General features: G+C 42.1%; 1 pseudogene; it reads right to left on the reverse strand.

Moving 5' to 3' along the window:
* Nucleotides 1-7,068: 7,068 nt before the first annotated feature.
* On the reverse strand, nt 7,069-15,095 carry LOC121843690 (annotated as a pseudogene).
* Nucleotides 15,096-16,189: the final 1,094 nt, after the last annotated feature.

Consider the following 16,189-nt stretch of genomic DNA (forward strand, 5'->3'; position numbering starts at 1 on the left):
GGGTCACCTGTTAGCAGGCAGACTAGGGACAGAATTCGCTCCATGACAGAAGTCAGTGTCTGTACTATAACTATGTATAGTGTAAAAGAACCAGTCGGTTCAGACTAGAGACAGCATCCGCTCCATGACAGAAGTCAGTGTCTGTACTATAACTATGTATAGTGTGAAAGAACCAGTCGGTTCAGACTAGAGAAAAGCTTTTCTACCAAGGAGCTGCGTATTGAACCTCAGTCCATCCAGCTGGTCTGAGCATCTACTGAAGTTCCCTCTTGGAACAATCCTGTTCTATTGTAATCTATTCTATCCTAATATAGTCTATTACATTCTAGTCTACTCTAATCTATTATATTATATTACCTTCTAGTCTATTCTATTCTAATACATCCTATTCTAGTCTATTCTAAGATATTATATTCTGTTCTATTACCTTCTAGTCTATTCTATTCTAATACATTCTATTCTATTCAAAATACATTCTATTCTAGTCTATTCTAAGATATATTCTAATATATTATATTATATTCTATTACATTCTAGTCTATTCTAATACATTCTAATATATTATATTGTAATCTATTGTAATCCAATATATTCTAATATATGCTATTCCAATTTATTATAATATATTTAAGCATTATAATATATATATAATATATTATAATCCATTCTAATATATTATAGTCTAATATATTAAAATATATTATATTCCATTCTATTATATTATATTCTAATATATTATATTCTAATACATTATATTCCAATCTATTGTAATATATTCTAATCTATTTTGATATATTATATTCTAATCTATTATATTCTAATACATTATATTCCAATCTATTGTAATATATTATATTCCATTCTAATATATTATATTATAATATATTCTAATCTATTCTAATATATTATATTCTAATATATTACATTATAATATACTCTAATCTATTATATTCTAATATATTCTAATATATTCTAATATATTATATTCTAATACATTATATTATACTCTTATATTCTAATCTATTATATTCTAATCTATTCTGTTCTAATCTATTATATTCTATATGGTTTGTCAGTATAGAGATCTCTGTGTGTGTGTGTGTGTGTGTGTGTGTGTATGTGTGTGTGTGTGTGTGTGTGTGTATGTGTGTGTGTGTGTGTGTACCCAAAATAGTCCATTGATGAAACCCAGCTACTTTACTTGACATCCCTTTTTACATCCAATCATGAGAAGCGTGGACTTTATTAAAACTCTAGTTACAACTCAGGCCAGTCAATAATAACGTCTGGGTAAATCGCCATGGTCACCACTTCATCCAATAATTAACAGAACAGAGGAAAGAGGAAGGAGCTCTTTCCTAATATCACACCACAGGACCACAGTGACTCAATGAGAACCCCCCCCTCCACCTCACTCCCTCTCTGTGGCTCTAAAAGGACACCATTGTGTGAGAGCTATCTCCATGGTTACTGCTAGAGAACTGTAAACCTTCTAGAGTTATCAGCATTCCTGCCTCCTTCCGCGCAGCACTGTAGCAAAGCAGATCAGTTCACCACCAATCCAATCTGACTTTATAATAAAACACATCACACAGCATTTCATTGAAACAACAAAAAAAACACAGGAATTTCCATCTGGCAGGGAATTAATTAAAGTAGAATTACTGATGGAGGGTTGGAGAGTGTGGAGCAATATTGAAACCCGGCCTCCGCCACCACCACCACACTAACCTCACACCTAGGGAGGGTGAGGGTGATGTGAACGTAGGCTGGTGTACGTGGGAAGAGGCAGGGACAGGCGGAACTCTCTTTCTTCACCTCCCTGTAGGGGAAGCCAGAGGCTCTGGGTCACCTGTTAGCAGGCAGACTAGGGACAGAATTCGCTCCATGACAGAAGTCAGTGTCTGTACTATAACTATGTATAGTGTAAAAGAACCAGTCGGTTCAGACTAGAGACAGCATCCGCTCCATGACAGAAGTCAGTGTCTGTACTATAACTATGTATAGTGTGAAAGAACCAGTCGGTTCAGACTAGAGACAGCATCCGCTCCATGACAGAAGTCAGTGTCTGTACTATAACTATGTATAGTGTAAAAGAACCAGTCGGTTCAGACTAGAGACAGCATCCGCTCCATGACAGAAGTCAGTGTCTGTACTATAACTATGTATAGTGTAAAAGAACCAGTCGGTTCAGACTAGAGACAGCATCCGCTCCATGACAGAAGTCAGTGTCTGTACTATAACTATGTATAGTGTGAAAGAACCAGTCGGTTCAGACTAGAGAAAAGCTTTTCTACCAAGGAGCTGCGTATTGAACCTCAGTCCATCCAGCTGGTCTGAGCATCTACTGAAGTTCCCTCTTGGAACAATCCTGTTCTATTGTAATCTATTCTATCCTAATATAGTCTATTACATTCTAGTCTACTCTAATCTATTATATTATATTACCTTCTAGTCTATTCTATTCTAATACATCCTATTCTAGTCTATTCTAAGATATTATATTCTATTCTATTACCTTCTAGTCTATTCTATTCTAATACATTCTATTCTATTCAAAATACATTCTATTCTAGTCTATTCTAAGATATATTCTAATATATTATATTATATTCTATTACATTCTAGTCTATTCTAATACATTCTAATATATTATATTGTAATCTATTGTAATCCAATATATTCTAATATATGCTATTCCAATTTATTATAATATATTTAAGCATTATAATATATATATAATATATTATAATCCATTCTAATATATTATAGTCTAATATATTAAAATATATTATATTCCATTCTATTATATTATATTCTAATATATTATATTCTAATACATTATATTCCAATCTATTGTAATATATTCTAATCTATTTTGATATATTATATTCTAATCTATTATATTCTAATACATTATATTCCAATCTATTGTAATATATTATATTCCATTCTAATATATTATATTATAATATATTCTAATCTATTCTAATATATTATATTATAATATATTACATTATAATATATTCTAATCTATTATATTCTAATATATTCTAATATATTATATTCTAATACATTATATTCCAATCTATTGTAATATATTATATTCCATTCTAATATATTATATTATAATATATTATAATCTATTCTAATATATTATATTCTAACATATCATATTATACTCTGTTATATTCTAATCTATTATATTCTAATCTATTCTGTTCTAATCTATTATATTCTATATGGTTTGTCAGTATAGAGATCTCTGTGTGTGTGTGTGTGTGTGTGACGGTGTGTGTGCGCTAAAGCAGAAGGCTTGTGTCACAAGGGTGGTTCCACATTACTAATGCTATTACTAAGATAGCATTATTATATTACTCAATGAATATGCTATTATAAGAGTAGAATCACTGACTGTTACAGAAGAACACTCAATTACAAAACATAAAAGGAATTATCCTAAATGCCACAGCCGGAAGCTGCACAGATATAAAAAGGCTATTTTTCATTCAGTCTGCACATGAATAAGTGATGTAGTGTCTTAGCTGGAAAGGCCCCTGGTTAAAATGTATTTTCACTTTAATAAAATGAATCATATTATAGTACATGTAATGCAATATCAGACTGATTCCTAGTCAACAACCAGACCTGTGTCCATTAGACAGGAACGGTCTGGTAAACTCCTCCCTCCCTCCTCACTGGCATTTTCATTGGGGTGTAAAAATCATGCAACAATCGCACCTATGTTTGTGTCAGATAGAGGAAGAGAGAGTGAGACAATGCGACCCCTATTGTGGCCTAATGTGCGGGCAGAGCCTGGACACACGGTGATGTGCTAACTCCAGAGTCCTCACTGCTGGCTGGGGAGGAAGACTCCTCTCTCTGTCCTGGTTCCCCATCAACCTATAGTGAGATGGAGAAAGACAGAGGACCAGGGTTTCATAGCAGACCTGGGTTCAAATAAGAAGTTGTTTTCTTTGATTGACTGTTTGAATGAGCTTGCCTGGAGTGCCATATGGGTGGGCTTTGCACTTTTGGGAATATTCTATTGCTTAAATTGCACCAGGCATGATCAATGAAGCACAGCTAAAGTATCTGACAGTTACTATTACTATTAAGCCAATCATCTGTATTACAGACAAATGCTGCCCCCTGCTGGAAAACTTTATTCATTTCTGTCGTAGGAACACAGAGTAAGAACACAGAGTAAGAACACAGAGTAAGAACACAGAGTAAGAACACAGAGTAAGAACACAGAGTAAGAACACAGAGTAAGAACACACAGTAAGAACACACAGTAAGTACACACAGTAAGTACACACAGTAAGAAAATACAGTAAGTACACACAGTAAGTACACACAGTAAGAAAATATAGTAAGTACACACAGTAAGTACACACAGTAAGTACACACAGTAAGAACACACAGTAAGAAAATACAGTAAGTACACACAGTAAGTACACACAGTAAGAAAATATAGTAGGTACACACAGTAAGTACACACAGTAAGAACACACAGTAAGAACACACGCAGTAAAAACACACGCAGTAAGAACACACGCAGTAAGAACACACGCAGTAAGAACACACGCAGTAAGAACACACAGTAAGAACACACAGTAAGAACACACGCAGTAAGAACACACAGTAAGAACACACGCAGTAAGAACACACGCAGTAAAAACACACGCAGTAAGAACACACGCAGTAAGAACACACGCAGTAAGAACACACGCAGTAAGAACACACAGTAAGAACACACGCAGTAAGAACACACGCAGTAAAAACACACGCAGTAAGAACACACGCAGTAAGAACACACGCAGTAAGAACACACGCAGTAAGAACACACGCAGTAAGAACACACGCAGTAAGAACACACAGTATGAACACACGCAGTAAGAACACACGCAGTAAAAACACACAGTAAGAACACACAGTAAGAACACACAGTAAGAACACACACAGTAAGAACACACAGTAAGAACACGCAGTAAGAACACACAGTAAGAACACACAGTAAGAACACACACAGTAAGAACACACAGTAAGAACACGCAGTAAAAACACAGGAAAGGGAAAACAAGTTATGAATATAATATACGTGTTTGTTCCAATTAGTTTCAATGAACATTCTTAACTAAGATCAGTAGGTCAGGGTTTCACTGTGGAAAACTTGGTTAATGTGAAATATGGTTCATCTTGACTGAGGGAGTTCAACTGCAACAGTCATTTAATTAGGCCGTATTCGCCCACATGGCTCCTTCACCATAATACACTGCTGACACTGACTGAATCAAAGCTTGACTCAACCCAATGCCCAAACCCCCTAACATCAGCAGTCTGCCCAAACCCCTAACATCAGCAGTCTGCCCAAACCCTAACATCAGCAGGCAGTCAGCAGCAGTCTGCCCAAACCCCTAACACCAGCAGTCTGCCCAAACCCCTAACATCAGCAGTCTGCCCAAACCCCTAACATCAGCAGTCTGCCCAAACCCCTAACATCAGCAGTCTGCCCAAACCCCTAACATCAGCAGGCAGTCCAAACCCCTAACATCAGCAGGCAGTCCAAACCCCTAACATCAGCAGTCTGCCCAAACCCCTAACATCAGCAGGCAGTCCATCAGTCTGCCCAAACCCCAAACATCAGCAGGCAGTCCAGCAGTCTGCCCAAACCCCTAACATCAGCAGGCAGTCCAGCAGTCTGCCCAAACCCCTAACATCAGCAACAAGTCCAGCAGTCTGCCCAAACCCTAACATCAGCAACAAGTCCAGCAGTCTGCCCAAACCCCTCACATCAGCAGGCAGTCCAGCAGTCTGCCCAAACCCCTAACATCAGCAGGCAGTCCAGCATTCTGCCCAAACCCCTAACATCAGCAACAAGTCCAGCAGTCTGCCCAAACCCCTAACATCAGCAACAAGTCCAGCAGTCTGCCCAAACCCCTAACATCAGCAGCCAGTCCAGCAGTCTGACAGAGAACCCAGAATAACACAGTGAGACTGAGCCTCATGTAGAAGAGGCCCTGGAGACCTCTCATGTTTCCAACCATGAGATTTATACTGTAGTCATAACAAAGGAGGAACAACACTGACACACACACACACACACACACCCACCCACACACACACACAAAGACTTGGGGTCGTGGCCACAACCATGTGAAGTACAACTGTCCAACTTAAGTCATGATGGACGAGCTACAGACCACTGAGACAACACTGGGTCATCCTATAGTCATCAGAACACTGGGTCATCCTATAGTCATCAGAACACTGAGACATCACTGGGTCATCCTATAGTCATCAGAACACTGAGACATCACTGGGTCATCCTATAGTCATCAGAACACTGGGTCATCCTATAGTCATCAGAACACTGAGACATCACTGGGTCATCCTATAGTCATCAGAACACTGAGACAACACCGGGTCATCCTATAGTCATCAGAACACTGAGACAACACCGGGTCATCCTATAGTCATCAGAACACTGAGACAACACTGGGTCATCCTATAGTCATCAGAACATTGAGACAACACTGGGTCATCCTATAGTCATCAGAACAACAGAGGGGGTTGCCCAGTCCAGAAACTGCATCTAGCCCATACCACCTTGGCACGTCTTGGCTGTGCCCGAAATGGTTCCCTATTCCCTATTTAGAAGGATACTTCTCATCAGTACCCACAGGGCTCTGGTCAAGAAGCATAGGGCACTAGAAAGGGATTAGGATGCCATTTGGTACAGGAGAGGATTGTCCAACAGAAAGCACCAGTAGATTCTCTTCCTCCATATGAGATGGTGGGATCTTCTCTGAAGGGAACCGACTTGGACAGATGGACAGCGGAGAGGATTGTCCAACAGAAACGAGCAGCAGGTCTGCCGTAGCCTAAAACAACAGTCCTATATTACTGAATCAACACAGAGCACCAGGATATTCCCTTTACTCTAAACGTCCTAAGTGACTATGGAAAATCCTTTCACACGTGTTGATGAATAGGTGTAACTACTATCACCCCTTAAGAGTCTATGTTAAATAAACGTTGCACAGAATAATGACACAAATCATATTCAATTTCCATAAATGTTTTATTTCCATTCAAAGGACCAGATGACCTTTCCTCAGTCGCTCAATAACAATAAGCAGTTATTTCACAAAACTGTCTGTCGATGAAACAGGACTTGACTTTATACATAGGACACTATACAACCTTTCATCAGAGGAAAGTATAATATTATCTAGGAAAGCGCCAGGGGGGGCCAGTTTACAGCTCAGCGATGGGCTTGTGAGGCCAGTACGGGTGTTTCTCCTTGTCCAGCTTGGTCTCAGGGAACGTGTCGTTCAGATCATCGATGGTCATCTGGTCAAGGGAATCATGTTCTGGAACTTCTCCAGCTGGAAGAGAGGAAGGTGGATCAACAGAGAGAAGAGAACTACATGTCTCTAAATAGTGGAAGAGAGGAAGGTGGATCAACAGAGAGAAGAAACTACATGTCTCTAAATAGTGGAAGAGAGGAAGGTGGATCAACAGAGAGAAGAGAACTACATGTCTCTAAATAGTGGAAGAGAGGAAGGTGGATCAACAGAGAGAACTACAATACCAGTCAACAGTTTGGACACACCTACTCCTTACAGGGTTTTCTTCTTATTTTTTACTATATTCCACATTGTAGAATAATAGTGATTAAAACTATGAAATAACACATATGGAATCATGAAGTAACCAAAATAGTGTTAAAGGAAAATGTATTTTTACAATGTAGAAAATAGTAAAAATAAAGAAAACCCTTGAATCAGTAGGTATGTCCAGACTTTTGACTGGTACTGTACATGTCTCTAAATAGTAGAGTCTCTCAGGGGGTCTACTGCTGACTGGTACTATACATGTCTCTAAATAGTGGAGTCTGGTACTGGTACTAAAATATAAAGAGACATTCTAGGGAAATCCGTGTAGGGAGTGTGTGTGTGTGTGTAGGGGAGCGTGTGTGTGTGTGTGTGTAGGGGAGCGTGTGTGTGTGTGTGTAGGGGAGCGTGTGTGTGTGTGTGTAGGGAGTGTGTGTGTGTGTAGGGGAGCGTGTGTGTGTGTGTAGGGGAGCGTGTGTGTGTGTGTGTGTAGGGAGCGTGTGTGTGTGTGTGTAGGGAGCGTGTGTGTGTGTGTGTGTAGGGGAGCGTGTGTGTGTGTGTGTGTAGGGGAGCGTGTGTGTGTGTGTGTGTAGGGAGCGTGTGTGTGTGAGCGTGTGTGTGTGTGTGTAGGGGAGCGTGTGTGTGTGTGTGTAGAGGAGCGTGTGTGTGTGTGTGTGTAGGGGAGCGTGTGTGTGTGTGTGTGTGTAGGGAGCGTGTGTGTAGGGGAGCGTGTGTGTAGGGGAGCGTGTGTGTAGGGGGGGAGCGTGTGTGTGTGTGTAGGGAGCGTGTGTGTGTGTGTAGGGGAGCGTGTGTGTGTGTGTAGGGGAGCGCGTGTGTGTGTGTAGGGAGCGTGTGTGTGTGGTAAGGGAGCGTGTGTAGGGGAGCGTGTGTGTGTGTGTAGGGAGCGTGTGTGTGTGTGTGTAGGGGAGCGTGTGTGTGTGTGTGGGAGCGTGTGTGTGTGTGTGTAGGGGAGCGTGTGTGTGTGTGTGTGTAGGAGCGTGTGTGTGTGTGTGGGGAGCGTGTGAGTGTGTGTGTGTAGGGGAGCGTGTGTGTGTGTGTGTGTAGGGAGGGGTGTGTGTGTGTGTGTGTAGGGGAGCGTGTGTGTGTGTGTGTGTAGGGAGCGTGTGTGTGTGTGTGTGTAGGGAGCGTGTGTGTGTGTGTGTAGGGAGCGTGTGTGTGTGTAGGGAGCGTGTGTGTGTGTGTGTGTGTAGGGGAGCGTGTGTGTGTGTGTGTGTGTAGGGGGTGTGTGTGTGTGTGTGTGTGTAGGGGAGCGTGTGTGTGTGTGTGTGTAGGGGAGCGTGTGTGTGTGTGTGTGTGTAGGGAGCGTGTGTGTGTGTGTGTGTAGGGAGCGTGTGTGTGTGTGTGGTAGGGGAGCGTGTGTGTGTGTGTGTGTGTGGGGAGCGTGTGTGTGTGTGTGTAGAGGAGCGTGTGTGTGTGTAGGGGAGCGTGTGTGTGTAGGGAGCGTGTGTGTGTAGGGGAGCGTGTGTGTGTAGGGGAGCGTGTGTGTGTAGGGGAGCGTGTGTGTGTAGGGGAGCGTGTGTGTGTAGGGAGCGTGTGTGTGTAGGGGAGCGTGTGTGTAGGGGAGCGTGTGTGTAGGGGGAGTGTGTGTAGGGGAGTGTGGGTGTGGTTTGGAGTGGCGTGTGTGTAACCCACCTCCTTCTCATACTGGCCAATACGAGCTTTGGAAGCCTCCACGTAGGCAACAGCAGCTTTGTTCTGAAACAACGAAGAAATATAACCAATAATAATGGAGGAGGCATCAAGAGCAGTGAGTGCTTTGCATAATGAGGTGTTGCCTCTTGAAATGGAACTCTTGAGCTCATTCATCACCTCTTCCTCCAGGACAGAGAACAATTCAACATAATTAGCTAGCTACTGTAATATTAATACAGGAATGAGGTGGAGCACAGTGAAGAGTCATTCTGAATCACTACAGCAGAGCGGTGAAGAGTCATTCTGAATCACTACAGCAGAGAAGATTCATTCTGAATCACTACAGCAGAGCAGTGAAGAGTCATTCTGAATCACTACAGCAGAGCAGTGAAGAGTCATTCTGAATCACTACAGCAGAGCAGTGAAGAGTCATTCTGAATCACTACAGCAGAGCAGTGAAGAGTCATTCTGAATCACTACAGCAGAGCAGTGAAGAGTCATTCTGAATCACTACAGCAGAGCAGTGAAGAGTCATTCTGAATCACTACAGCAGAGCAGTGAAGAGTCATTCTGAATCACTACAGCAGAGCAGTGAAGAGTCATTCTGAATCACTACAGCAGAGCAGTGAAGAGTCATTCTGAATCACTACAGCAGAGCAGTGAAGAGTCATTCTGAATCACTACAGCAGAGCAGTGAAGAGTCATTCTGAATCACTACAGCAGAGCAGTGAAGAGTCATTCTGAATCACTACAGCAGAGCAGTGAAGAGTCATTCTGAATCACTACAGCAGAGCGGTGAAGAGTCATTCTGAATCACTACAGCAGAGCGGTGAAGAGTCATTCTGAATCACTACAGCAGAGCGGTGAAGAGTCATTCTGAATCACTACAGCAGAGCGGTGAAGAGTCATTCTGCACAGTAACTTCTAACCCCGAGCTACTACTCACCGCCTCGGCCTCCTGTGTGTTGATGGCGGCGGTGGCTGTGTCCTTGGGCTCAGGGATGGTCAGGGCTGAGAACTGAGGAGGACAGGAGATGGGTGAGATGAGGACAGGGGGTGAGATGAGGACAAGAAATAGAACAGACCAATATTAACTTAAGCACTTTGGGACAAACGTTGTTGTAAAAGGGCTTTATAAATGAGTGCCACCACAATACCCCCATCACCACAATACCCCCATCACCACAATACCCCCATCACCACAATACCCCCATCACCACAATCACAGATGTTCCTTGGCAAAAAAGACCAAACGAAGCAGACTGAACTCTATGGTCCTTTAAAACCTACAGAATCTAAATTATTATTGTGTTACAGCTTGAATAATAAAACAAATGTGACTCTGGCTGACAACATGAGGCGACATTAGGACTGTTTTCCTCCAGAAACGTCTGGCTGACAACATGAGCGACATTAGGACTGTTTTCCTCCAGAAACGTCTGGCTGACAACATGAGGCGACATTAGGACTGTTTTCCTCCAGAAACGTCTGGCTGACAACATGAGGCGACATTAGGACCGTTTTCCTCCAGAAACGTCTGGCTGACAACATGAGGCGACATTAGGACTGTTTTCCTCCAGAAACGTCTGGCTGACAACATGAGACGACATTAGGACTGTTTTCCTCCAGAAACGTCTGGCTGACAACATGAGGCGACATTAGGACTGTTTTCCTCCAGAAACGTCTGGCTGACAACATGAGGCGACATTAGGACTGTTTTCCTCCAGAAACGTCTGGCTGACAACATGAGGCGACATTAGGACCGTTTTCCTCCAGAAACGTCTGGCTGACAACATGAGACGACATTAGGACTGTTTTCCTCCAGAAACGTCTGGCTGACAACATGAGGCGACATTAGGACTGTTTTCCTCCAGAAACGTCTGGCTGACAACATGGCGACATTAGGACTGTTTTCCTCCAGAAACGTCTGGCTGACAACATGAGGCAACATTAGGACCGTTTTCCTCCAGAAACGTCTGGCTGACAACATGAGGCGACATTAGGACCGTTTTCCTCCAGAAACGTCTGGCTGACAACATGAGGCGACATTAGGACTGTTTTCCTCCAGAAACGTCTGGCTGACAACATGAGCGACATTAGGACTGTTTTCCTCCAGAAACGTCTGGCTGACAACATGAGGAGACATTAGGACCGTTTTCCTCCAGAAACGTCTGGCTGACAACATTAGGACTGTTTTCCTCCAGAAACGTCTGCTTCATGCTGTTTCCTCGGCTTGTTTACTTCCTAGTACTGAGACAGCGGTATCTTGACAACACTAATATAAATACATTTGATTGACTGAAGCATGAAGTTCCAGTGCCCATCTCCGGTTGAGAACGCTTTCCATCATAATAATCACACCGATGTCTGATAGGGATCGATGAGGACATGTTCTACTCTGAAACAGCTTAGTAAACTGAATCCACATTACAGCATGCCACAACATACCAGACTAATATTGTTGTGACTGAACCAGTATTACAGTACCACACAGTGGACAGGATACTACATACCAGATGACTGAACCACACAGTGGACAGGATACTACATACCAGATGACTGAACCACACAGTGGACAGGATACTACATACCAGATGACTGAACCAGTGTTACAGTACCACACAGTGGACAGAATACTACATACCAGATGACTGAACCAGTGTTACAGTACCACACAGTGGACAGGATACTACATACCAGATGACTGAACCAGTGTTACAGTACCACACAGTGGACAGGATACTACATACCAGATGACTGAACCAGTGTTACAGTACCACACAGTGGACAGGATACTACATACCAGATGACTGAACCAGTGTTACAGTACCACACAGTGGACAGGATACTACATACCAGATGACTGAACCAGTGTTACAGTACCACACAGTGGACAGGATACTACATACCAGACTAATATTGTTGTGACTGAACCAGTATTACAGTACCACACAGTGGACAGGATACTACATACCAGATGACAGAACCAGTATTACAGTACCACACAGTGGACAGGATACTACATACCAGATGACTGAACCAGTGTTACAGTACCACACAGTGGACAGGATACTACATACCAGATGACTGAACCAGTGTTACAGTACCACACAGTGGACAGGATACTACATACCAGATGACTGAACCAGTGTTACAGTACCACACAGTGGACAGGATACTACATACCAGACTAATATTGTTGTGACTGAACCAGTATTACAGTACCACACAGTGGACAGGATACTACATACCAGATGACTGAACCACACAGTGGACAGGATACTACATACCAGACTAATATTGTTGTGACTGAACCAGTGTTACAGTACCACACAGTGGACAGGATACTACATACCAGATGACTGAACCACACAGTGGACAGAATACTACATACCAGACTAATATTGTTGTGACTGAACCAGTATTACAGTACCACACAGTGGACAGGATACTACATACCAGATGACTGAACCACACAGTGGACAGGATACTACATACCAGACTAATATTGTTGTGACTGAACCAGTGTTACAGTACCACACAGTGGACAGGATACTACATACCAGATGACTGAACCACACAGTGGACAGGATACTACATACCAGACTAATATTGTTGTGACTGAACAAGTATTACAGTACCACACAGTGGACAGAATACTACATACCAGATGACTGAACCAGTGTTACAGTACCACACAGTGGACAGAATACTACATACCAGATGACTGAACCACACAGTGGACAGGATACTACATACCAGATGACTGAACCAGTATTACAGTACCACACAGTGGACAGAATACTACATACCAGATGATGACTGAACCAGTATTACAGTACCACACAGTGGACAGGATACTACATACCAGATGACAGAACCAGTGTTACAGTACCACACAGTGGACAGGATACTACATACCAGATGACTGAACCAGTGTTACAGTACCACACAGTGGACAGGATACTACATACCAGATGACTGAACCAGTGTTACAGTACCACACAGTGAAATAAATACCAAGATCAAGGGCTGCACTTTTTCAACAGGATAACAACAAATTGCTGGTGAGTGATCTAAAACTGTGATCTTGGTTGTCTCAACACTTTACCCATGTCAATACCAGATGACTGAACCAGTGTTACAGTACCACACAGTGGATAGGATACTACATACCAGATGACTGAACCAGTGTTACAGTACCACACAGTGGACAGGATACTACATACCAGACTAATATGCTGAACAAAAATATAAATCGCAACATGTAAAGTGCTGGTCATGTTTCATGAGCTGAAATAAAGATCACCTAACATTTTCTATATGCAAAATGTTTTTTTTACATTCCTGTTACTGATCAATTCTTCTTTGCCAAGATATTTAATCCACCTGACAGGTGTGGCATATCAAAAGCTGATTGAACAGAATGATGATTTCACAGGTGCACCTTGTACTGGGGACAATAAAAGGCCACTCTAAAATGTGCAGTTGGCACACAATGTCACAGATGTCTCAAGTTTTGAGGGAGCGTGCAATTGACATGCTGGCTACAGGAATGTCCACCAGAACTGTTGCCAGATAATTAAATTGTCATTTCTATACCATAGAGCCTACAGCATATATATATATTTTGGCAGTACATCCAACCGCCCTCACAAACACAGACCATGTGTAACCACGGCAGCCCAGGACGTCCACATCAGGCTTCTTCCCCTGCGGGATTGTCTGAGACCTGCCAACCAGACAGCTGATGAAACCAAGCAGCATTTCTGTCTAGAATAAAGCCCCTTTGTGGGGAAAAACTCATTCTGATTGGCTGGGTCTCCCAAGCCTATGCCCTCAGGCCCACCCATGGCTGCGCCCCTGGCCAGTCATGTGAAGTCCATAGATTAGGGGCTAATTCATTCATTTTAATTGACTGACTTCCTTATATAAACTGTAACTCAGTAAATTCGTTAACATTTTGCATGGAACGTTTAGATTTTTGTTCAGTGTAGTTAAGTGTGTAACTTTTTTTCCCCCAGGTAGAGCTCATATGAAACTCATCACAGGCCTTAGAATCTCACCTTGGATTCAAACTCAGCCACCATGCCGGCTCTGGCCACATTGGTCTTATAGAAGCTCCAGTCGATGGTAACAGGCTTCTCTGGCAGAGAGGACAGCCTGTAGACAGAGCCATCAACAACAGCTCATTGATGTTACTTATAAAACAATCATTGTGGGAAAGAATTGTCATTTACAGTAGCATGCATGTACGATTTCCATTTAATTGTCATTTACAGTAGCATGCATGTACGATTTCCATTTAATTGTCATTTACAGTAGCATGCATGTACGATTTCCATTTAATTGTCATTTACAGTAGCATGCATGTACGATTTCCATTTAATTGTCATTTACAGTAGCATGCATGTACGATTTCCATTTAATTGTCATTTACAGTAGCATGCACGTACGAGACCCACTCACTTTGCAGCGACCTGTGTGTCTTGGTTGACAATACTTTGTAATTCAATTCCGACTACACGCACTTCACATAGGCATATAAAACGCTAGATGGGAGAATCCTAAAATTGTTTCACTCATTTTCCCATTGACATCAATGCAAGTGAAAGTTTTACCTCTATTGGCTGGCTCTGAAGTGCTAGTCATGAACTAGGACTAAATGTTAACTCTGGGTAGGCTACGTACTTGGCACCGATGGCGTCTGAGCGCGTCTTGAGGTTGTTGAACATGGCCCTCTGGTTGGGGGGAACCCTCTCAGCAAAGGCCAACCAGTCAATGGCTTTCAATGCTGCGTTTCCAGCCATCTTTCTGTGTCTGTCAAAGATTGGAAAAGGGGTCAATAAAGTCCTTCAATAGAGCTGCTAAAACCCACAAGAGATACAGATCATAACATGAAGAAGAAAACCGTTAGACACTTGAGGGGATGGGATTGTACATGCTACTGTCCTACTGCACGTCCTGCGCAATGACATGACCACCGATCAGGCAGGTTGCGGTCACACAGGTGACAATTTGACTGGCAGTGCACTGAGATTAGAAACTAGCTAGCCTGACTCTTCAACAACACGGTCATGTAGTGGCTACTGTTAGAGATGTAGCTATTATCTAACTGATCTGAGTCCTAACCAACACAAAAAAAGCCAACAGAAGTTCTGACAGCGCCAAACGCATGTTTGCTGACAGATGGCAAGCTGGTTAACGTTTTAGCTAGGTTAGCCTAGTTTAGTAGCTTGAGAGCTAACTAACAAATAGTCGTTAGCTTTGCCTAGCTACTACAATCCAACGATGTATCTAAGTGGATATTTTATACTTAGCCAATAGCATCTTATATTGTTATATTTTAGACATACAAAATCATATTTTTACGTTCAAAGAGCAAGAGTCCGCTGAAGGTCTAGCGGTTAGCTAGTTAGTTGCCTAGCCAACACTGCAAGGTCAGAGCCCAGCTGCGGTGGATCTCAACCAATCAGCGACCAAACAGAATTCAAGTTGTTTTTAAATATCACACTTTATCATCTGTCCCCATAGAATATACGTTGCAAAACATTAAAATATCGACGTTTAGATGCCATTTGAAGATAGATCATACCGTACAGTGGACAAGTTGTTCCAAATGTGAAGATGGTTCACCGGACACGGAAGTGACAGGATTAATCTCGACGAGAAACTACACCGTGGATTTGGGTTGCTGCCGCCTGCTGGCGAATTGCACTCATTACATAGCAGATTGATCAGAACATACATACATATATATATATATATATATATATATATTCAAGTTCAAGTATTTTAAAGATCATTTTTGAAATAGTGTTTCCATCTCTAAGATTGTACCTGTCACCACTTTCTGACAGAAGTATGACAGTTATCCTATCTGGAAGAGGCAGAGTTGTATTTGCTTAGTCAAG

The sequence above is a fragment of the Oncorhynchus tshawytscha genome, unplaced genomic scaffold (assembly GCF_018296145.1).
Source record: "Oncorhynchus tshawytscha isolate Ot180627B unplaced genomic scaffold, Otsh_v2.0 Un_contig_2534_pilon_pilon, whole genome shotgun sequence".
NCBI classification, from domain to species: Eukaryota; Metazoa; Chordata; class Actinopteri; order Salmoniformes; family Salmonidae; genus Oncorhynchus; species Oncorhynchus tshawytscha.